Below are 24,310 nucleotides of genomic sequence, written 5' to 3' on the forward strand. Positions count from 1 at the left end.
AAGGTCTGCTGATAAAGAAGAAAATCTAGTAGGATTTGGAGATGGTACTCAGTAGATTTTTTTTCCCCTTAGTCCTCTGATCCCCAGATTTTCTTAAGTCTTCTGTGACACACATGGCATAATCTGGCTACCAAAGTTTTTGAATACTGCTATAATGTAAGCTAAAATCCATACCAAAGAGAACCAGTAACAGTGTCCCATCCCACCCACATTCACTGAGCTTAGTTTGAGGATGGACTTGGCAATTGGCAAACTAATTGAAAAGCCCACTGCACAAAGGCAGCCTGTGGCAGCGAGCATTTTCTGCCTATTTTTGTTGAACCATGGAAGGGGCCTCAGGTTTAGTCACCATTTGCAGTCCTTCACAAAGGACCTATGTGCTAATCTCTTTCAAGTCTAAATGCAGGTAGATTCTGGTTAATGGTGCCAAAGCAAAAAGCTATGTGGTTGTTTCTACAGAGCTACTGAAACCTAAAGCTTTAGATTAAATACATTTGTTATTTAGGAAGGCAGAAGCCATCATACATGTCTTGGAAGTGTACTGGTCAGAAATGGATTATTTGAATTTATTTTCCCCATCACTTATTAAAAATCCTGTAACACAGGAGTCAGACCATCATCTGAACAGCAAGCAAAAAATGTGAATCCAGCTACCCAAAGGGTGAGGAAAAAACAATTCCGTCTGGCAACAGTGAGGGAGAAGTGTCAACTGGCAGGTAGGCAGAGAGAAGCACAAAGACCTCTTGCAAAGTTGGTGGAGTCCATGGATGTAAGGATGTGTTTCTTACTCAACCTCCTCCTGCATTCAACCTGATTGTGGGATGCTGTTCCCACCCTGCATCCTTGCTAATGTCTCAAGCTCCTCCTCCAATTCCAGGATCATGTCTCCCCATGAAACACAGCCAAACAGCTAGCTACCCTGTGGTAGCTCCTCTCCAAAGCCAAGTACACCAGCTTCCTCTTACCCAACAGAGGATCAGGGAAGGAGGAGGAATGGGAAAGCAACAGCCCTGGCTCCCAACAGCATGCATGGGCCGGGTAGGGTAGCCAGCAGAGCCTTGGTTCCCCAGGGCCGTTTTTCCCCTTAGCAGTCTGGTCTGGGACCCCCCCATGGCCAATTCTGCATGACTTCATCAGGTAGCAGAGATGCTGACATCGGTGTCGCAGCAGAACTCCCTTTGCTGCCTTCATTTCCCTGCATACTTTTAACTGTGAACTACTTTTAACTTTATGCTGTGAAATGCCACAAAGCACTAGTGGTATGTCACTAACGGCTCCAACTTCACCACAGAGATGGCAACTCCTGACGGGACTACTATCAATAGTCTCTGAATCACTTTGAGATGAATCAGACTGTTAAAATATTTAATAGTCATGCACCAGCTTGGCTGCTTCCTTACCAAGCTCAGACCTTACAAATTATGAGTAATACTTACACCGAACAAGGAACTAACATTCTAAAGAAAAATAATCTCTATTTCTCCCCTGTTTTTTCCCCCCATTGGCTAATACCAGGGCAACAATTTTCAGACTGCTGATGAAAATCTTCTGATGAGATTGAATTATTGTATCTTTAAACAAAGAGGGAAAAAGATCATTACATGAATGTTTTCCAAATAACTTTTAACTTTCTAAATATTCACGCCATACTTCCTGCTCTCCAAAGGATGAGGAGGCTAGGTGGCACTGCAGGCTAATGGACTAACTTATTATTGTAAGAATTAATTAAGTGAATTTGGTGATCTTACCAACAAGCTCCATGGCTATTATAGATTTCGTCAAGCCTCAGTCACTGAGAAATTGAAGGCAACAGGCCCAAGTATATAATTTTGCAAGGTCAGTCCTGGAATGAATGGTCAGTAGGAGCCCACTTTTCCTGAAGTACTGCTCATCCTCATAACTTTCCTTGAAGTAATGGAGTTAAGTATATAAAAATGTCAATATTGCTTCAGACCTATATCAGAGTTTTCCTGTTCTTTCAGTTCGTCACTGTAGGTGTCATGAACACTAAAGCACACACATTCCCACCTACAGCCATAACCAAGCCTAGCAGAGACAGTGATATCTGCTTCTTTCTGGTTAAAGCCCTGAAATAAAAATAATAATAAAATAAAGGCAAATAGCATCATTCTTCTTGTGTTGCCTACTCTGCCTAAGCAGCATGCCAGTATCTAAGGCCTATCTATGTTCCTGTTAGGAAAAAAATTATTGTATCAGTAAAGGTGTTACGCAGGTACAGTTCTGCTGACTCACAAAAATATACACAAGGTCCTGTTTCCCTCAGCAAAGCAAAAACCCATAGCAGGCTTGCTCCTCCCAGTGAACTCTGTGTCCTGCTCAGTCAGTATCATTCCTGACACCTCCTCTCTCAATCCTGTACCCCCACACACACACATGCGTGTGCAGCTTTGGTTCTTTGCATTTTTAAACACTCCCAGACCACATACTTTAGCCTTGCTCAGGCCCCATCTTAGAGTCTACTGCCTGCTTATCATCCCTATTGTCTCCAGTTATTTTATTCCACAAAGAGATCTAATTTATCTTTCTGCGTGTCTTGAAAAAAATAGATAGTGCCTGCTGTGATCTTACTTGCATCTTTGCACAGCAGTCACCTTCTGTAACAACAATAATTCTCATGTATAGAATAACTGCAAGGAAGGGTGTCCCGCTCTGAATTAGGGTGAAGATGTTAGTTTGAAGGACAGGAGTTTCTAGAATAAAAGCTCTTGCCTGATTATTACTTAGAAAATTTCTTGTTATTGAAAAGCAAAATATACCCTTAGAAGTATTCTAACAAAGGCAGTGTGAGTACAAGATGCAGCATTTGGGAGCACAACAATAGATTGAGATAGCAAAATCTTCCAGCTTCTCAAATTTGACATTCTTATTTGTATAGTGTAATTTTTCTTCCATGCTTTATGACTTAGATTTAACACATGACAATCGAAATGTAAGATTATGAAATGCCTTACAATGATATGAGAATTGTACCTTTCATCCTCTAATAGATCTTGTCTACAGAACCTGGGGACTTAAATTATGCCATCTGCTCTTTCATATGCTCCAATAGAATAACCATATGATCCTTAAAGGACACCACCTCGACTTCACATGCACTTTTGTTGCAGTGACAGGAGCACTCCAGAATATATAACAAAGCCTTAGCATCATTGCACTTAACTCAAGAGACAAAATGGTTGTCCTTATGCTAAGGCTCCAGTGATACCAGTTATACCCAGACTGCACTCGTGTACTTCACAGGGCTGTGGATTTATTGGAGCAGAAGGGTCTTAACCCCCACTCAGCCCTCTCCCTTTCTCCTACCAGGGGGCTGTGAATGCCCAGACCACCACATCTCTTCCTTTCTAACTCCTGATCTCACCCACCAGATGTGGGTAAAGAGCAGAAAAACAGTGACAGTGCTCTGGCAGAAGAAAAGCAAAGCTATTTTCTTGGGCAGAATTTGCTGAGTAGGAGACAGGTTGATGTGGCTCCCACAGGGTCTGGTAACAGAGTTCTGAGGTAAGAAGCATGCAGCAAAAAATAGCCTCTACACATCTCCTTCACCCCCCAGACAGCATCACGATTCTTTCTCACCAACATGACAAGAAAATATCCTTCAGCTCCTCTGTTTTCTAGTCTTATCCATTTTCCTCCCAGGTTCCTCTTGCTATAGAAGTTGTCTTTGAGCCCAAGAGGAGGTCCTGGCCAGGGAGCTCACGCTGTCCTGGGGCAGATCTCAACAGGTCTTTTGCAAGGACAGAGGGCAGCTCCTCTGCTTCTGTAACCCTGGAACAGCCAAAAGGGGAAGATGATTTACAGAGAAGCTGATGAGAAAAGGGGAAGGGGATGGAAAAGGGGGGAGGCGGCGGCTGGAAACTGACCCTTTCTGAAGCCATCCTATCAGAGTCTTGGCACACTTGTGTCTCAGATTTTCAGAGATTAGAAGACACCAGGCTTAGCGTCTGTTATGTTCCCAACCTCTCTCGATTTCCACTAAGAACTCCAGTTAGTTCTTGTTATTTATTATGTGATGAAGGGTAGGGAACTGATCTTGCTGCTGGCAGAATTTCTTTTGATTTTTAGACATGATAAAAAAATGGTGGGAAAATAAATCCATTGGGTTGTAAATCAGTTGAGTTGAATGCTTGGTCCTTGCTGATTTAGAAGGCAAAACATGTCAAAGTAGCTGTGGACATGGCAACTGCATTTGGTACTTTTCAAGAGCTAAAAAGCTCAGTTACAGCACTGCTGCAACACCACCTGTAGTCTTCAAGAAAATAAAGCCTAATGGGATACATAGACCCAAATGGTGTGTCCTATATCACTTTGTGCTCGCCACTAAATAAGACAGATGAAAATGGCTGGCAGGCAGTACCACACAGGCGCAAATCTGCCTAAAATGTTGCAGATGAGAAGCATGCTGCCTTAGCACTACAAGCAGATCACCCTGGCTTGCAGACACACCAGCCTGCTAGTGCCTGGGACATAACTCTAAGTGGGAACCAATAAACACTGCAATTAATATATTTATACCAAGGGGAAATGTTGCTACCTGGGTGAGAATGCAAACACAGTTCTCCCAGAGCCAAAGCAGCAGAGCTAAGCCATGCAAGGCTCTGCTGTAACACAAGGGCATGCTCCTGCCATTGAAAGCACTGTGAAGTGACTAAGCCAAGGGTACAGACTAAACAGGCAGGGGAAAAAAAAAAAAAAAAAAAAAGAAAAACATTTAAAAGATATGATGGGAAGATCTGCTGTGTTGAACTGGGTGGGTGGAGGGTAATGAAGGAGAAGCACATGATTTGAATTCATCAGGCCTCCTCATCTTGCCTGCCCCATCCAATGACCATCTGCAACGCTTTGGAGGCCCCTCTGGGATGCCAGAGGCTGTACCAATTTTAGCACACAAGGATGCAGAGGCCATAGGCCCAACATCATCAGAGAATGAGGGAGAGGAGAGCTAGACAATGAATGAATTTGACTAAAGCCAGCTGAAGAGTAAAGTCACAAGTGCAGATTTTGACCATCCCCATTAGAATTGAAAAGGGAAGACTGATGAAACTGAAAATACTGGCATGGACATTCTTCCTACAAAGGTATTCAGGAGATTTCATTATATATATATATATATTTATATGCATGCATAGATTCACATATATATAAAATAAAAACTTTTGAGAAGAGTTCAGTGCACCATTATTCTCACTTTGCTAAAATCCCTTTACCTACTCCCCAGAGTCTCTCCATGGACAACAGAGAAGGGAATTTTCTCCTTTTGGTAAATCACACTGAGACTGAGTGGGAAATCAATGTTTCCTGAAAAAAAAGAACAAAAAACCCCCAAACAAAACCAAAAAAACAAAGACAACAACAAACACCCCACGCCACCACCCCCCCCAAAAAAAAAAAAAAAGAAAAAAAAAAGAAACTCCTTAGCCTTTTGGATTAAAAAGACAGCTTTTACTGCAAACACATTGCAGCATAACAACTCCTGCCATTATAAAGAAAGGAACCACTTGCAAAATGGAATCCCAGCAGGTGCTCAACCTTTCTCCTCCAGCTTAAAAGCATCCCAGCTTCATCAAGCATCAAGGCCTCAACGAATTCATCCTTAGAAATTTAAGCAGCACAACTCCACCTTTAGCCACCAAGTCACACACACACACACACACACATCCTCTCTCTCCCACTCAGGGAGCTGTCATGCTAATGAATGCAAGGGGGTTAGCTGTATTTTGTATTCCAGGCATACTCCAAAGGGGCTCTTGAGATCTCTCTATGCTGATGGAATTCAGCTTGGCCTCATTTGCAGCTGTTACTGAGATCCCAAATGGAATCAGATACAGGTCAGGTGTTTTCCATTATGTTGAACTGCATTGCTTTTGAAATCTCTCTGCTAATCATGTCTCTCCTACATGGTATGAGAAGAGATTCAGATGCCACATTCCAAAAAAATGTTGGTGTAAAGGAAATTTCTTAAAATCTGCTTAGTGGCATCCCCTGTCCCTGCCACTCAATTAAACTCATCCAACACAGAAGTAACCACTCAGAACACCTGAATTTTCCATCTGTGAAACTCACTACTAGCAGTAATGAGACTTGCATGTATGAGGTCTTTTTAGATATGTATAGGGTGTGTAACAGCACAGGAATAACCCTACCTTCCATTCCAGCAAGGTTTTCATCAGGGCTATCCCCATCTCCCTTGTACCTACCTACTCCACTACTCATCACTGGCAAAGATGAGTTTACCTCCCCTGGGACTACAATGCAAGAGAGGACCAATCATTCGTATAGGAACTAAAGAATCCACCACAGAATATAATATGAAAAGTTCACTATAAACTGCCCTGTGTTGTCTTATCACAGCTGTAGGAATCTGTGAGGAAGGCAGCATCCAGAAAGAAGAAAGCAGGATAGTTCAAACGCACCATCCAGCAGAGTGCCCAAGGTTACAGAGACTGGCTCAGGACAAGCACCTCCCTGTGGTACACAGCAGCAGAGCAGTGGCAATCAATGGCTGTAAGTAGAGCAGACAGGCAAGAGGCAAGGATTTAGGAGAAAAGAGACAGAATATGGAGCTACAGGAATCAATGTGCAACCATCAGAGGCACGTTTCATGTGTGCACAATGGCATCTCCATCCACTCGGGACTACTAAGGACATATCTTTGTGTACATCTTTGTACACATCTCAAAGGTGCACTTTTCCTTGATGTGCATTCTACTGGAACAGTTACAAAGTCAAAATACTTCAGTAATCTCATCGTTAGATGTAGTCAACAAGGATCATACCCTATCCAATGTCTGACTCATTGAGGCCAAGCTATAAGGAAACAAATACCTTCACTCCCATTCATACCAGTCCTGTCCTTCCATCGCGCCTGGCCCAAAGCATACTTTGTTCTTTCATACAGAGCCAGGAAAACACCAACAATATGCAGGTGTTAAGAGTTATGATGGTCCCTGTACCTGGAGCTTCCCAATCTCACTGAGTTGCACTAGTTTCTCAGGTGAAGTCAGAAAATGCATAGGCTCAGCAGGAAACATTCTGTGCTGTTTCTGGTGGATACAGCATATTCTCTGGAGGGTGATCCATGAGCAGTGCTGCAAGCATGATGCCATTAGTTGCACTAGTTTCTCAGGTGAAGGGAGAAAATTCATAGGCTCAGCAGGAAACATTCTGTGCTGTGTTTCTGGTGGATACAGCATATTCTCTGGAGGGTGATCCACAAGCAGTGCTGCAAGCATGATGCCATTTTCCACTGTCTTCCCATTTCCCCTCTGACCAGCTCACATTCACACCGACACTGCCCAACAAGAACAGTGCTCACTTTTGAGCAAAGTTTGCAGACTGCAGCGGTTGCTGCTCAAAAGGAGCCGGCAGGTGGGGCAGGGGGCACTTCTCTGCCCCTCTTTCAGAACTCAGCACCAAGGTGGTTGGATTTATCCCTGGACCTGGAATAAGCTCTGTCTTGACAGCAGTTAGAGACCAGGAGATGTGAAAACTCTCCAGGGAACCATTTCAGAGCCAGATCCTCTAGGAAAGCCTTTGCCTCTCTCAGAGAAGACCTGGAAGGTCAGGAGATAAAAGCTCTATATCAGATATCCTTTGCTCAGCCTGCATGTCTGAAGCCTCTTCTGTTTGCTGGAGAAAGGCCAGGCCAGAGCTTTGAGCACTGACAGGAGAAACCCACTCCTGCTCAGGTAGTAAGTCAAAGTCAGCAGGAGCAGAGGACATGGCCACAAACATTTTGCCTTCTGGCAATTCAGTTCTAACCCAGCTCACGTTGTGCCTCCGAACTGCACAGGTGACAGATGTGTTCTGCTTATTGCTTACTAGAAGAGCGTCAAAGAGAAAGGATTCACTGATCATACTCTCTCCCTTTTCTGCTACCAAAGAAATTGCTGTTTACCTAAATGAGGAGGAGGTATTCAACCACACAAGACAGCTACAGGATGGGTGCTCAAGGAACTGATACACTCAATTGAGCAATGTAGAGCATGTATGTATAAAACAGAAGCCTATTTCCTGAATAAGCCATACCTGCCAAGCAAAATACCTTGTTCAAACACATGGTTGTCTTTGACATTTACCTTCAGTCGTGAGGAGACTTACAATTCACAAGTGCCATAACCATGTATGATTCATCAGCTGTCTCTGCAGGACTGAAAAATAAATCAGATTGAAACCATCTTCTATTTTATAGATGCTTATTAACACATTATTTAATGTGCCAAGTTTGCTTTGATTTGCATAGTTGAAGGATTTTTTTAGGATTTTTGTTTATTTTACATACAACTCTAAAGCACTTTGCCATAAAATGAATTACATCTTAAAAGTGCTTTCCTGCTCAGAATTCATGTTGTCTGCTTGTGTTTTTTAAAAACAATGTCCCTCTTCTAATTTAGTGAAACTATGGACAGAAGCCCCATGAATTCAGAAGCAAAGCAGACCCAAAAGAGGGAGGGAGCAAACCAGATTTTAGTGCTAAGAAACGACAGCAATTTCACAGGTCTGGGAATCATGGCATGGGGCAAGGAGGAAGTGTCCTACCACACTCAAGGAGCAACACAAGGTGTAGGGAAAGAGGGAAGAGCCCATATGCCAGTCTAACGTGGGTGATGAGGTGCAGTCCAATGCTGCAAGGTGCCGAGGGCCTCTCAGACAGCGATGAGAACATCTTGTGGTGCCAAGTCTCTGGTCACTGAAGCAAATGCCCCTGTAATATAATACTCTTAAAAAGGATTTGCAAATTATTCCCACTACAAGAAGAGAATGTTCCTATTCTCTCTGCCACTGGGCTTTCTTGCAGTTTTCAGCATGTGCCCACTGGCTGATGCCCACTTAGCCTAGATGAACTCATCATGCTGTTTATAGACAGTAGCAAAGACTGGATGGGGCCATGATTCTGGAGTGAGGACAGAACAGGCCCTGGGCAGCAGCCCCTCTGTCATGCCACACAGACTGCATCACCGTGCACGCTCTGCTACATAGAGGGGATCCCTGTTGGTGCCTCTACTGATCTCCAAACTGCAAACATGCTTCCTGTGAGGCTTTGACTCACAGGCTATAAGTGAGCAGCACTCCTCCACTTTTACGTGAGCTCATAAAGGCTGTAATTCCTTTTCATGTCCTGAAAACCTAGAGCACAGTGACAACTTGCTCTGAGCACTACAGAAAGTCCATTCAATAAAATTTCACTGGCACAGAGTGTCCCATCCTCTGTTTCCTCTGCCTTTCCAACCCCAGAACACTGCAAGTGCTCCGATTACTTCTGCTCTGTTTCTAGATGACTGGGTACCAAAACCCAGGAGCACCAGGTGTGACCCACAGGACTGGCATTACATGGCCATTCCATCACAGGGGAGGAGTAAGAGATCCCAGGAGCAGAAGCTAACAGCAGCCAAAGTAAAGCCTTTGGCATCTCAGTGCAGGCAGCAGCAGCTGCAGTATTCTGGGATGCCCCAGCACTAAAAATGGTTGTGACTGTAGAAGTGCTGTTTTGTTGACACATGCCACCATACAACTTGACACATGCTGAGCTGGTCTTACCCACTACTGCTTACAACAATTATGTTTATAGCTGCAACCTGGGAGGTATTTTAGGGTTAAAGCCAAAGTCTGTCACCAAACACAGACACAGGCACACACTCTCAAACCTTGCACATCTAAACATTGACTTTCAAATAGTTCTCAGACAAATGGATTTTGAAGGTAGTCCATCTATAGTGGAGGCATGCAGAGTCCGTATATTTACACTGTACCTTCACAGGGGACGCTTATAAACATAAAGCTGAGTGCACGAAATGGAGATGAAGTAGTTGTCAGCCAGAAGTGACAACCCTCAAATGCTATCACCCCTGGTTTAACTTTCATTAAAAATGACAGGATAAAATAGGTCTCAACTGTGGTGCTAGAAACTTCCAGTGCAGGTATCTCCTAATAGACAGCAATATTCAAAGAGGAACTCAAGATTATCAAACTCATGTAGGTCTGTTCTGCTTAATTAAAACATTACTAGTAATTAGGAAACCCCACTAGCTTCCCTCCTCCCTCCCTCCTGATCCTCTCCATCCTTGAAATTAAAATTTGAACCACTCTGCAGCGTGGAGGGTGTTGCAACTCCGGATTCATTTCAAACCAGTAGGCAGATAAAGCCAAGCAATGGAATATGGATTTAAACTCCAATCAAAACTTCTTTAAAGTTCAGGAGAACGGGACTGAGATCTGAAATTTGGAGCATTCACCTCCATTCACAGATAAGTAAGGACATATTCAGCCTTTCCGTGCCTTTCAATCACATCAAGAATGAATCTGTCCCCTTAGACCTGGTGAATCTGCACAATTTAAATCTGGGGCCAAATGAAGGTAACAATTACCAAACATATTCACCTAATTGGCACACCTATTGTAAAGTATCTTTTTTTAATCCTATAACAGGGAACAGTCTGAAGGAAGCAAACTCTGCGGACAAAAAAAAAGATTAGACTGAAGCATAATATAGATCTGTCAGAAAAAGAGTCTGCAGAGTAAGTGTCCAATTAAAAGACACCAACAGCAGGAGGGGATAAGATACAAGTATATTGGAAATCAAACCCTGGAACACTAGTATCTAACTCCATAGTTATAAAACTTACTTTTTTTCCCACTCTCACTTGTGGAAAAGCTGCTAGGCTAAAAGAAGGATATTGCATTAAAGCTGGGTAAGAAAGGCAACCATGATGTCTTTTACTTCTTGAAGTAATCCAGAATCAGCCACGAAGCAGGTCCTTCAGTCCTAGTTTTGCAACCCAGGCTTTTACCATTTTGTTCTGGAAAATAAATAAATAAGGAAAGCCATTTTAAAACCGTAGACCACATTTTCTGCATTTGTATGCATCACGTTGTGCAGCTCTGGTACAAGGTTTAGCATGAGCAGTATCTCACCTCATTAAATCCAGCTACCCTGCAAGCTCAAAATGCACTCTGTGCCACTGTTAGCAATGCTACTGCCATTCTACCACTGCGCTACTGAATTCAGCAGAGACTCCAGCCTGTGTTTCTGCCTGTTAGGAAGACTGCCAGCTGCTTATTTGCCTCTAACCTTCCTGTTGCCTTAACTGTTGATGTTTGAAAGAGGGAAAGATAAAGACAAGGAAAGGAGAGGGCATTTTGTGGATAAAAGAACCTTATCTGCCAATATTCTTAAGTGATCTCCAATTCAGAACAAGATACAAGAGTAGAACAACTTGGAAATGGAAATAAGCTGATAAAACACCACTAATTACTTGGATCTCCACAGAAATAGGATAACTACCTCTAAGGAATGCATGTATTACGCCCCCAACACTACCAGGTTGCTATAGCTTTATTCAATTGTCCCAGAAGACAAAGCACTACCTGTTGGGAGCTCTCCCACTTGCTTCACTGCAGTATTATTAGATCACTCCTTCCTGAATCTGTCTGGGTGCTGCCATCTGTAAAGGGTTGGCTTTGACTGCTATACAGTTTCAGAGCTTTTGGGAGTCACAAAAACCCAGCCAGTGACATTCTGATAAACTGAGCACTGACAGCTACCCAGCAGAGTTACTTAAAAAGAAACATAGCCTTCCAGAGGGAGTCTTTTGGGTTGGCGCTTTTCTGACCTGCAAAACATCAGCAACAACATTAGAGAGTTAGTGCAGCTTTCCTTTGGCATCTCAGCCAAAAATCATACTATGTCTTAAGATCAGCTTCTGTTCCAGAAGACAGGAGCATAAAAAACACTGTGTGATGTTCCAAAAAGGCACTGGGAGGAATCTGGAGGACTGTAAGCAGAAAGTCTTACTTTTCTTCCTGGTAAATTTGAGTGGTGAGAGAAGATGGAAAATTGAAGTTCATGGAGGAGTGAAGCCACTAAGAGTCTTTACCCAGAGCTCACCTGCAGGAGGAGGGACCAGAGCTCTCTCTTTGGAACAACCTTTGTGTTCAATGACACACTGCCAGCCACATCAACACCCTGAAGAGTATCTCCATGTGTGGAAATTTAGCTGACTTGAAGCTTGATAATAAAGGCAAGAACCTATCATAATCAACATAATACATACTGAAACTAGGAGAAAAACTAGGACTTATTATTTAAGATGCTATCTGAGAGCGTTTAGCAGTCTCCACTCCAAACACGAGCACATACCACTGCCCAGAACAATGGTGTTTCTGGGGCTGCCCAGGGACTCTAGGGAAGGGGCTAAGGTGTGCATTGCTTTTGGAGGAGTGCTACATGTACACAGTTGTGGGAGAGTGAGGGAGGAGTCAGGAGAAACACCACAGGAACCAGAACAGAATAGAAGAAAGCAAAAGGTCTGAACAAGCAGAACATGGCTTTGAAAACAATTCAGTAAGGGAGCTTTGGGTCAGATCTGGTGATCTCCTTGAAAGACACAAGGAGAGAGCACAGACACTACCCTGCTGTAGTGGATGAGGAAAAGGACCTTCAATAATTTTGTAAATTGAAAGGCAACATCAAAGATTCATAATTCTATCATTAATTTCTTTAGTATAAACAACCCAGAGGGATTTGGACTGTGAGCAGCAAAGGATGAGGCCTAGATGTTGAACATTCAGGTGACTAGATACAACAGTAAAACCAGGCAGCCTTATTAAGACCACCATCTCTTCCAGAGAACTGGAAAAGAAGTTTATTTTACCTGATTTTAAAAGGCTCAGATAGTAATCTGGGCAAGTTAGACCTTGTTCGCCACCTACTGAATCAGCTGAATAGCTCCTAGAAAGCAGAATCCTAAACACACCTCTGCAGGGTTACAGTGCAAAGAAAAAGCAGCCTCTATTGTAATTCTTTGATTCTATCAATAAAACAGCAGGAGAGACTAGCGACCAACTCCTATTTTTGGAAGGCATCTAGCAAAGCTCCTCATGGTACAGTAATAAATAAGTATTGTTTGGGCTGCAAGAAGTATAATTTGACCATTCTGATCCACAATTGAGGGCAGAAAAATGGGAATAAATGATCAATTTTCCTCAATTACAGAAGGTCAACAGTAGGAGCCATCAACTGTCAACATCTGGATGTATTTTGTTTAAAATACATGCTAGTGAACTGGTATCGTGGTTTGAGCCCAGAATACAACTGAGCACCACGCAGCCGCTCACTCCCCCCTTCCCTCCCAGCACTGGGAAGGAGGAAATAAAGCAAGAGGCACAGGAATAGAGACAAGGAGAGGGAGGGATACTCACCCATTATGGTCAGGGGCAAAAGACAGATTCATTAGGGGAAGAAAAGAAAGAACATCACTTTAATTCAGATACTAACACCACCACCACTTAACAGACAGGGTAGGACAGTGAGAAGCATTACCACATCTTAAAAACACCTCCCCCCACCCCCTTCCTTCTTTCCAGGCTCAGCTTTGCTCCCGATTCCTCCACCTCCTCCCCCCCAGCAGTGCCACAGGGAATGGGGCGTGCAGTCGGACCTGCCACTTCTTCCTCCTCAGGATGGGGAACTCCTCATGCTCTTCTCCTGCTCCAGTGTGGTTCCCCTCTCACAGGAGACAGTCCTCCACAAACCAGCTCTGATGTGAGTCACCTCCACGGGCCGCAGCATTTCCCTCGCTGCCCCAGCGCGGGTTCCCCCTGCGTGTTGCAGTCCTGCCAGCACCAAACTGGGAAGCGAAGGCTGCTTCTTCCCAGCCTCCTTCAGGCACAGCCACCTGCTCCAGCACGGGGTCCTCCGCAGGCTGGCATCTGCTCCACCGGTGATCTCCGTGGTGGCAGGGGACAGACCTGCCATCTCACCACAGGCTGCGGGGGGGTGCACCGGCACAACCGCCCCTTCCTCACTGTTCACATAGGTGTCCTCCTCGCAACAACTCCTCACAACTCCAGCCTCCCTGGTTCCTTAAATGTGTTATCCCAGAGGCGCAGCAACCATCACTAACTGGCTCGGCCTTGGCCAAAGGTGGGTCTGACTTGGAGCCGGAGGAGCTTCGAGAAGCTTCTCACAGGGGCCGCTGCTGTAGCCCCTCTCCCACTAACCAAAACCCTGCCAGACACACAAACCCAACATAACTGGAAGACAAGCAATACAATAACGGTATTTTGAAGTAATACCATTATATAGAAAAGCCAGTTTTATACAGGGAGATGATACCTTTCATTTGACTAATGGATAGAACTGGTAGAAAACAGCCAGCAACAACCTGCTTGTTTTCAATTCTACTAGCTGATCAAAGGATAACATCTTCTCATGTACGTTGCCATATCTGTATCTGTAGATAAAGATGCTTGTAACAGTGCTACCAGCAAAAGTATTTAGGAGGAAGATTTTCAGAGGGACCTTAATGCTACAGAACATAAGGTAATGACTAATTACAGAGGTTTATAAAAAAGACCATCTCCTCAATGTCTCCTGTGGGGTCCATTGCATCTTCATCTGAAATGGTCAGTACTGGTCCCAGACAGAGACTGGAACTTGAATCAGGCCTGAACTGGAAGGATCTCTGAACTGTTCCAGAGAAGCAGTGCTTCTATCCCTATTACTCTCATGATACACACTCTACTTAAATCATCACTGACTCTTCTTCTAAGATAAACTTTTTTAGTATCACCTTATAAAAAGATGATTTTACCCATATGCCTCCACTACTACATTTCTTTTGTCAGTAACAGGACAAGTATTCAGGGTTCAGGAGGGTTCAGGCACCCACACCTTAGTAGAAAGACACAGTATGTGCTGACACACCTCACCCGCAAGATGAATTCCCACAGCTTAGAAATTCAGTTCATTTATTTATTAAGCAACCAGTTAACTTTAAATTCAGCACAGGTAAAAGCACAGCAAGAAGTGATAATTGGGACTTAAAAATATACTCAGCTCATACTGAATACAAGCTTAAAATATAAAAATCACTTAGCAGGTTTTCTAGTTAGCAGCCTAATTTTCCCTTCCACTAAGCCTCTAGTCTAGTAAAAAGTATCACTTAGCTAGTTTGACAACTAGCTCTCCCTGCTGAGAAACTGTTGTTCAGATATCCAAGAGATTTGATCTAGCTTTCTCCTTAACTTCCAGAAAGCTCAAAACCAGCTTTGTATTGTTAATAGCAAGTGTTGTAATCAAGAACTGTTTGGGAAGCCAACTACACTTCTTCCTGATGCATTTCCTTGGTAGGAAAGCTAGTAGCTAAACTTTGTTTCCATTCCAGACAAAAATTTACTCCTCTACAGCCAGAAAATTACAGCTTCATGAAAGGGGTACTAAGATAAGAGTTTGTCTTGTAGGCAAGAATTTGGCTTCAGAAGAAATCAAAAGGTCTATACCTTCATGGTGTGTTTTTATAGCTCATTCTACCAATGGGCAAAAGACCACCTAAATATACTCCATATTCATGACTTCCATGAATTCAGTATTCTAGGGGTACTACTGTAGCAGGATTTGTGGCCAGATGCATATGCTAAGGGACACAGCCAAATCTCTTTGCACTTGAGAGCAGGTCTTCACTTCTGCAGGGCAGTTGTGTCTTGCCATGAGCTCCTGTATGCATCTGAGGCAGCTTTTGCAACAGCTGACCAGAGGGAAGTTATCTGTGTGAAAGTCCCTTCCGTTCAGAGACAGGGCAGGACTTCAACAGAAGCTCTGCAAATCAAAAACCAGCAGGGATCTGGATAAAGACCAGAGTTCTAGAATATAGTCGGTGTGTATGAACTACTACTTAGAGAGCTGTGGCACTGTCTACTTAAATAAGCTTTTCAGTCTCCACTCTAAACAAACACTTGGTGCAGCTATGCCTATTTGAATTCATTTGATGTTTGGACCCAGTTCCCTAGTCTGGAGTTGTCCCTCCTGTGGAAAAGTTCATTATCACCATCCTGAAAGAAGCACAATCGATGCAGCCTCTTCTGAAAGGGGAGAACTGCAGCTTAGTGAAAGAAGTGAAAGGCAAGAAGAGCAGCCCCTCTCTTCAACTCCACTGATGGGCAGATTTTCATCCTAGCATTTATAACTAGACACCTCTAATGTGCCACTTTGCTGGTTTTCAAAGCTGAAGATATGCTGGGTGAAATATTAAAGCTCTTGATTCTTCTGCCCTCTTCTTGCTCTTTTAAGATTATTTCAATAATCAACACATATCCTCTTAGCCAAGGGAACACAATACAGACAGTCACTGATTCTGGCAGAGATCATCTTGCTGGAGACCCTCTCCATGCTGCCATGTGTGCGAGCAGCTGTGAACAAGTGACTATGAGCGTCAGCTCTTGAACAGTCTGTGTTGTTAAAGCCTGGGGATAAACACAGAGGCCCCCAAATGATAAGCTTAAACTATACTAACAACTGTTTGAGAAAGAGTTCCTTCATCAATAACAGCTATTAGCACATCCAAGTCTGACTCATCTCTTTCACCATCTGTGACAACATGTCATTTGCATTAATCCCTCATCTTCCTTGCTCCACATTCTCCTTAGCATTCATGCTTCCCAACTTGCAGCAACATTTGTCTGACCCTTCCCCATAAAACAACAACCATCAACACGTGTATTTAGATGAGCCACTGATCAGAACCAAAAACACTGCACTGATTTGATATTGCCATCTTGGGAACTGATGAATTGAGAATTGCTAATGAATCACTAATGCTCAGTGATTATTCAGGCAGAGACTGTAGAGATGGATCATTTCTGTGTGTACACAGTATTGCTTCATTTTTTTTTTCATCCCTACTCTACTACACACTTAAAAATATGTTTGGAAAGAGAAAGTTTATCAAGTGTCCTCAGGAGTATCTTGGGGGCTAAACCACACAAATACTGTGCATCAGAAAGAATTTACCAGGGCAATTGTTAAATGACAGAAATACGCCATCCTACTTTCAACACCTTAGACTGAATCTATATGGGAGATGTACAGAATACCTTTAAAAGTCAAGTCAAGTAATTTGAATTCTCATCTCTGAATCAGAATCTCAAGAGGACAGCTTTGGGGCACACTAGGATTTCCCTCCTGCTAACCCATCCCTGTTCCACAGGTGATAATTACCTCTCTGCCTTTCAGTTAAGGGCATATAGAAATCTCTTCTCCACGGGGAAAAACACTTTTCTCTCTCTCAAGTTATCTGTCTGATTAACATAATAAAAAATCCAGAGAAAGTGCATTGGCCTGTATTTAGCCTCAAAGTTTGTGGTTTCGATTTCAGGCTTGAAAAAGCTCTTGTGTCCCTCCAGTGCATGGAGGAGCTAGTGGCAGGCAGAAAGCTTTCAGAATTAGGTGGAGAAAGGTCACATATTTTGCTGACAACCCAGCAATAAAGCAATATATTTCAGGCACTGAAAAAAAAATCACTAGAAGGCCGTAGCAAAGTAAAGTTTTAGAGAACAGTTTCTAGTTTGGTGCTCTTAAAACAGATCAACATTTGACAAGGAAGAGAGACAATTCTCTGCCATCCTCCTCCTCCCACCTGCCCCCACTGCCAGGAGGAGTGTGGCGAGAACACCAGCCTAACATTGCTTTTCTTTCCTCAAAGCAAGATGTTTATCCTCTGTATCCCCTTTTGTTAAGCTCTGAATCAGAAAAGTTTGCCCCTATTAAAGGGCAGCCTACAATCTCACCTCTAAAATGTTAAATATCACAACTGTCAGAACTTATTTCAGTCACTGGAAGCCATGAAGAGCAGATCCCTTTAACCACTTTAAAATCAAGGGCATGTTGGCTTTATGCAAAAACTAAGCTTGCATTTTGGGAAAGTAGGACCTGCTTCTCGGAGAATCAGCACAGATACTCATGACATTGACAGAGGCACACACAAAAGAGTGCCACAAGTTGGCTCAAACTTCGTCCTTTAGTGACAGCTGTTGAGACCTCAGGGTTATCCAAATCTTTCTCCCTCTCCAGCTAATCTTCTATAATCGGTGCCTTTCACATCCAGCCCACATCTCCCTACTGCAGTGTTCACCTTAAAATAGCACTTAAGAGACAGCAGTAGCAGAATACAGAGGTTTCCCTGAAACAGCATTTTGACTACCTTTTTTTTTTTTTAACCAAAGCCACAGAAGTCCATGTGCTGGATTGTGTTTGATTTTATTTTACAGCTTCATACCACAGCTTCAGAACCACGTGTTCTCATTCAGCAGATCAGTGATTTTACATCCTCCATTTAGGATTTTTGTCTTTATGCGTTACAAACAAATTCAGTAGCTACAATGGGACATACCAGCAGTGCAAGGAAAGACTAATTAAAGCTTGCCAAGCAGGGAGAACTTGAATACAGAATGGGGAAAGCTTTTTCCTCCTCACCCCAGCATGTTTAAATATTCACACAAAAACATCTGAAGTCCTGTCTCAACCTCTGAGCAAAATGCAGTGGAGCCCATAAACCACTGTGCCGTATAATTTTGGTGTAGATTCAAACACACCCTTTTAATTACCATTTGAAGAAAGTTAACAGTTTGATCAGATTCCTTGACAATGTCTATGCAACACTTCCTCAGTGGTTTAGTTACCTGGCAAAGCTGGTGCCACTGCTAGGAAAAAAATTCAAGCAATTTAAGAAAAAGGACTTAAGACTGAAATTTTTTTGCTGAACTGTGATCTTCAAGTGCCAGGCTGGCAGACAATCTGGCTTTTTGCAGCACTCTTGCTGCAATTCAGCCACGTGGCATGTGACAGCTCAGCTGGGACTCAGAAGCCCCACACTGCTGCAGGGACTTGGGGGAAAGGGCCAAGGAGCTCGGTTTCTGCAGGGAAGCTCTCAAAAGCAGAGGAGGATGGCTGTGCCAGGCAGAGCACATCTCTACCATGTGTCCCACTGACACCCACCCTGCTCCTGCAAGACCTCTGTGCCTTTTCTGGCTTCACTTCCTACCTGATTTCCACTTCCTTCCTATGCGACCCCACCAAGGCAAAGCCAAGAATACATTAATACTTTCCTTGTCTAAGAGCACTTTACAGCCAAAGGTATTATTTTGCCATTAGAGTGCATGCCCAGCATGCCTTTTTGTGCATCTGACAACAGCCTGTGGAGGAGCATAAGCAGAGCTGCCTAAAGTCTTCTCTCAATTCACTAGAAACCCGTCTGAAGAGTATTATTTACACAATGAAAGAAGAAAAAAAAATCCACACAATCATGGATTATTACTCACCTTTTAAAATTTAATTTCTGAAGTATATTCCCAAACTTTGTACTATTCTTGCTATGTTTAGAAAGGCAGTGAAAGAAGTGAAATATTACAATTCTTTTATCCCCTTTCCTTCCATGTTTTATTGTTTCCGTGATTCAGAAGTTTACTAAAACATGTTGAGGAGCACTAAATGCAAAAGACCATTTGGGATAACTGCAAACCCACTATTTTATATGTTGCATTTGGACTCCCATAGAGCCTATGTACTTAAGTGAGACAGCAAATATTTCACTACTTAAGCAATAGTTTCTCTTATACTGTCTCCCATTCCACCTGTAAAGCTCCATGCTATCAACTTCTAACACCAGATTGCCAGTATTGCAATCATTCCAGATTTAAAAAACACCTGTAAGAACACAAGCATTTTCCTGCACTAGCAAATGTTAAATAACCACAAAACCATCTAACTTAGACTACTTCCCATTTAAAAGCTTGATGTCTTTCAATTAATGTCAGCAATCTACCTTGACAACTACCTATGAACTCTAAATTTTATGCGATTCAGGGAAACAGAGCTTCTAGTCTATTTACATGAATGTTATTAACATCCAGAGTGCTCTAATGGTTCATGAAGTGCTTATTACTAGTTAAACTAAAGTAGCTGAAGCAGGTGGCTGGTGTCAAAGATGAAAAAACAGCATGGTTTATACCTCACACTGCTACTTCTCCATTCCCAAAACCCCTGTGTTTAAATTGGCCAGTCCCAGCTGTGTGCGCCGACCTTCTCCCTCCCTCTCCCCAGCCCAAGCAGTCCTACTGAACCAGGTTCAGACAACATTTCTTTTAAATATTATTTCCCTTTTTTTTTTTTTAGGAGCACACTTCTCACACACACACACACTATGAATAAGAACAAAGGTTTTCTTCAGTCTTTCTTTTCTCATCCACTCTAAATCTCTTCCAAAAACTCTTCCCAGAGATGTTGTTAGCCATGGATATACAGACAACCCTGCTCTCATGCCCAAGTACAGCTCTTTCCAAAACTCTGCCTTTGCTAAACTTTCTCTCTTTCTCTCTTCTTTCTCTGGGAATGCTCTGTCACAGCAGAACAATGACATGCTTAGCATAAACTGCACTTCTGCTGCACTTTCCGAAGTTGTGGATACATAGTCATCTAGGTGGTGAGCCCTAAAATCTGCCTATCCTGCCCATCCAACCCACAGCAGGACATGGGTTACAGGTCTAGTGTGGACTGTCACATCAGACACACATTAAGGGCAAAAAGGGCAGGCCTGGAGCTGGGAGTTGCCATGACATCCACACAGATCTTCAGAGGTGTTCCCAAAACTGGAATCCATCCCCTACTGCTCTAGAGAGTGGACCATCCTGCTTGAAATACTGATACTCAGCAAGAGCTTCTCGTGTCCACATAAACACAGAGTAAAGGTCTTGGGGCTTTCTGGGCTCAGTTCAGAGCTGATCAAAGCTTCTTACTGCCCTAACTGTAGAGCCTCCACTACCTCAGAGAACAGGCTTGTGCTTGGTGTTCTGGTGATGTGCCCTCCAACACCTGAAAAGCCAGCCAGAATGAGGGCTGTCACAGAACTAAGTGCCAACGTTCATTTCCAAAGGGAAGAGAAAAGGAGTAACACCCAGTCTGATAGCTAGTTCAGAGCAACTAAGGGGACACAGTTGAGCTAACAAGTATCAGTGCCTGCTGACACAGAGCAAAAGCAGCAATTTTTCTGACACTTGCTTTTGTGTCATGGCAAAAAATGCAAGCCAGGCACAAACACCAGGCTGCTGAGAGGTGGTGAAGAGAGATGAGATGAGAGGAAAGAGAACTTCAAAGGTAAACATGGCTGGAATACTTGGACACAAACACAAGCTTGAAAGCTTGATGAATGATCTCCAGTCATTCACATGCCACTCTGAATAATTACCCTGCATACTTCACACACACACTTACAAAGAGTGCCAGCCTAGGAAAGTTGGTTTGGGCAGTCAGGTAAGAGACACACAGCTCACTCTACAGTAAAGCTTGTCTGTGGTCAGTTACAGCTGCAGCAGCAAGGACCAAAGCTTTTAAATTTGACAAGTAAAGCCATTTTGAGTCTGCACAGCATTCTTCATCATTTCAATAAGTGTACGTTCTCACTGTATGTGGATCCTTCTTTGAGGAAGCTTTGAAAGGCCTGGAGTCGCCCTCAGCTGCACATGGGGAGAGACAGAGCAGAGCTTCAAAGAGGACACACATACCAAGCACAGCAGCACAGATGCAGCATGCATCTGCCTAAAGCTAGTCATGAAGAAAACCCTTAAGACAAGGGTATAGGTAAGGCCCTCCTTCACACTTCACGTAACCCTTCCCTTGGGCCCCCCCCGCCTGTAGGACACTGTCTTACCAGTAAGTTACCTGCTCTTTCCTTCAGCTCGAGTAGAGGAAAACAACTTCCACAGGTAAAACCCGCATCAATAAATTAAGAAAGAGGATGGGAGGAAGACTGGCTCATAAAGCTCACCTGACCTGATTATTACCCTTGTATCTGCTTCTGCCAGCAAGACAGTAGATGAAGTTTACTGAACACTCAGATGTAATCTACTTAGTACTATGCAGCATGCTGATATATGTATTTTAAAAAAAAATAAAAAATCAATGCTATCCACTATAAAAATGCACCTGTTAGACAAAGCATGCAATAATCAGGAGATACCAACAGTTACTGAAAAATCATAACCATAGGGGGAAATTGCGTCTGCACCAAACTCCATTCAGTATTTTCACCGATGATCCGGCAGTAGACAAAACCAGTACTAGTAAAGACAGTGGACCAGTAGATAACACAGCAGACAAGGCAGAGAGAGAGTAATCTGGGCCTGTCAGTGCTCACAGCTAATACAAACAGGAGATGCAGTCATTCGACAACATGCAAACTCAGACACCCTCACCCACACCATGCAGGTCACATCGGGTATGGACAAGGATTTAGAAATCAGAATATACAGGCACTTAACACCCATTTCTAGTGTAACACTATGACCAAAAGGGATTACTCTTTTGATCTACAAACTGGAATTAAGAGAATTTACCTTTCATGTGGCAATGGTGTTTACTCTGTGGTTCACAGATTCTTAGGGCACTTGAGAAAGCAAATGAAGAAGGGGAAAGCTGTATACCACTTCTAAGAGATTTGTAAAAGCTATTTAAGAAAATCCAGCCCTTAGAAATTGGCTTAAATTTGCTTTGCACATGTCTGCACCTTCACCAAAAAAAGTTAAGGGTTTGCAGGTAAAAATGATATGGAAAACTCCTACTATATGGCATTGACATGCTCAGCAGTAAGATTCTGCACGTGGTTGGGGTGTCTGGATTTTACAAAGCAGTACAGAAACACTCTAAAGGGTGCAGAAAGGCAGAGAAACTACTTCAAGAGAAAAAGTATCTTACACTGAGAAACTTAAAGGGCACAGCTGGCTTCATTTCTTAAAAATAATGTGAGAAGGCAGGCAATTACAACACAGAAATCCTCTCACAGGGAGGGACTATCAGTTATTAGAGGCCTCTTTAATCTAGCACAGAACAACCTAACAAACCAGTTGCTGGAACCTAAAGGCAAACTGAAAGCAAGGCATCTTTCCCTCCCACACGCTCCTTTCTAGTATGTTTTAATTAAAAAATGCCAGAAGTAGTGCATCTTCCTATCTTCAGATCAAGTCTGGCGGCTCTTTCTCACTGTTACGCCTAAATCAAATCCATGTTATTAGCACATGCAATTCAAGACACTCAAATGCCTAGAATATACAGAAAGTCAAAATAGATTGATTTGTCCCTAAACTATGGATATGAAAATCCAGGCTTCAGCAGGTCACTAAATTCACAATAAGGTGAGGGAACAGATGAGAATGAGAAAGAAACATGGGGATTTAAGAGTTTCAGCTACCCTCAGTACTAATGGTGACTGAGTTCTTAAAAAAAAACCCCAAACTTACAAATTAGGATGCTTTTTTCGTTTGTCTTCAAGATTTCAACTTATCTTTTTTTCAAAACCCAGAGATTTAAGTTGTAACAAACGCTAAAACTTTCTCTGATTGCTTGCATTTACAAGCTGTCCTCATTAGATGTTCTTTTAATTCACTTCTTCCGCAATGACAGAAAACATACATGCAGCATTCAGTGTAAAGATGAAACTCAAGGCTACAGAAATCTCACAGTGAAAAAGACTTTGGAAAACACACAAAATTTAGGTGAGACAGTCCAGCTGCTGTGAGAAGGTAGTATGAGCCACAGCTCACAGGAGACTTTGGGGTCAAGGTGTATTTTCCACAAGGATTTGGGGATTGGAAAAGGGATTGCGTGGCACTCCTCAGGCACTAGTTTGAAGGCAGTAGGCACAGAAAGGTGTTCTAGACCAGATGGTTTAAATTCTTAATAAAAACTACTCTTCAAACTTCTGAAAAAGCCACAGGGGTTAATGCTGTGGTATTAAAATTATTCAGTAATTGTGAAAAGAAATCCAAGAGGAACACTATGCACCAGAAGGGCCTTTTCTTGATCCGTAAGCCACATCAATTATCTGGGCATTGGATACAACCCTCCCCCCATAATAAAATGCCGGAAACACAGATGGCAATCATGTCTGAACAGTATCAAAATCCCAAAGCTCAAAGATGAAAAAAACCAAACAATGAAAAAAAACGCAAAGGCTTTGCTTTCTCTGCTTACTCCAATGGGAAATGAATAATCACTTCCACAAATCCTCATCCTCCTAGCCTGTTCCACATACTCCCTCTCACAGAAACTCAAGTCGGGCAGGGACTAACAAGAGGTTTGTCCCAGACAGACCTTTTACTTACTATCCACATCTTTATTCTGATGGCTGTGGTACAACAGCACCAACATCTAATCATCCACATTAATACACTCCACATGGACACCACATCCAGATATTCAGAGGAGGTCACAGACAAGCAAACTGGTTTGTGCTGCATCTGCAAAGCTCTGTCCAAACAGCAGCCCTTCTGCTAGCAGGCAGAACTGGCTTGCAGGCCAAGGCAAGTCACCACATACATCAGCCCAGGCCATCCAACACCAATATACGTTCACCAAACCTCAAGTCTGTTCCCAAAGTCCCCTAAGGACACTGAGCAAAACTCCTACCATTTCCCCTTACACTAGAGCAGCATATAAGCCAAAGCAAGATTTCATGTGGTCTGAGTG

Source organism: Athene cunicularia, assembly GCF_003259725.1.
Source record: "Athene cunicularia isolate RWA chromosome 5 unlocalized genomic scaffold, athCun1 chr5_part1, whole genome shotgun sequence".
Classification (NCBI taxonomy): Eukaryota; Metazoa; Chordata; class Aves; order Strigiformes; family Strigidae; genus Athene; species Athene cunicularia.